The following is a 1,405-nucleotide window of genomic DNA, read 5'->3' as shown; positions in this document are numbered from 1 at the left end:
GTCCAGAGCTCTTAAGCACATTCTTTTTGCTTTGGATCACGACTTTAACTACTCAGTCTCAAGCTTTTCACTTGGACCTGCATGCCACAAGCACATGGTTAGGGACAGCTTGATTTAGCCGCTTAGGCCTGGATTTTATTTCCTTGGGCCCTCCTATCCATTGATGCTCAAAGCCTTGGATCCTTTTTACCCTTGCCTTTTGGTTTTAAGGGCTATTGGCTTTTTCTGCTTGCTTTTTCTTTTTCTTTCTATTTTTTTTCGCAAAATTTTTTTCTGCAAGCTTTTGCTTTTTCACTGCTTTTTCTTGCTTCAAGAATCAATTTTCATGATTTTTCAGATTGTCAATAACATTCTCTTTGTTCATCATTCTTTCAAGAGCCAACAATTTTAACATTCATAAACAACAAGATCAATATTATGCACTGTTCAAGTATTCATTCAGAAAACAAAAAGTTTTGTCACCACATCAATATAATTAAACTAAATTCAAGGACAATTTTCGAAATTTATGTACTTATTGTTCTTTTGAATAAAAGATTTTCATTTAAGAGAGGTGAAGGATTAATGGAATTATTCATAGCTTTAAGACATAGTTACTAACTACTAATGATCATGAAGTAGAGACACAAAACATAGACAAACATATAACATAAAAAAACCGAAAAACAGAGAGATAAGAACAAGGAAGTTAAGAATGAGTCCACCTTAGTGAGGGTGGCGTCTTCTTCTTGAAGGACCAACAATGTCTTTAAGCTCTTCTATGTCCCTTCCTTGCCTTTGTTGCTCCTCCCTCATTGCTCTTTGATATTCTCTTATTTCGTGGAGAATGATGGAGTGCTCTTGATGTTCCACCCTTAATTGTTCCACATTGTAACTCAAATCTTCTAAGGAAGTTTTGAGTTGTTCCCAATAGTTATTGGGAGGAAAGTGCATCCCTTGAGGCATCTCTGGGATTTCTTGGTGATGAGCTTCCCCATGCGTCCCTTGGGCTCCATGAGTGGGTTCTCTTGTTTGCTCCATCCTTTTCTTAGTGATGGGCTTGTCCTCCTCAATGAGGATGTCTCCTTCTATGATAACTCCAGCTGAGTAACATAGATGGCAAATAAGATGAGGAAAAGCTAGCCTTGCCAAAGTAGAGGACTTATCAGCTATTTTGTAGAATTCATGGGAGATGTCTTCATGAGCTTCTACTTCCTCTCCAATCATGATGCTATGAATCATGATGGCCCGATCCACAGTAACTTTAGATCGTTTGCTAGTGGGGATGATGGAGCATTGAATGAACTCCAACCATCCTCTAGCCACAGGCTTGAGGTCTAGTCTTCTTAGTTGAACCGGCTTGCCTTTGGAGTCTCTTTTCCATTGAGCTCCTTCAACACATATGTCCATAAGGACTTGGTCCAAC

The sequence above is a fragment of the Arachis duranensis genome, chromosome 7 (assembly GCF_000817695.3).
Source record: "Arachis duranensis cultivar V14167 chromosome 7, aradu.V14167.gnm2.J7QH, whole genome shotgun sequence".
In the NCBI taxonomy this organism is placed as follows: Eukaryota; Viridiplantae; Streptophyta; class Magnoliopsida; order Fabales; family Fabaceae; genus Arachis; species Arachis duranensis.
The sequence above is the reverse complement of the archived record's forward strand: the minus strand, read 5'-3'. Positions refer to the sequence as shown.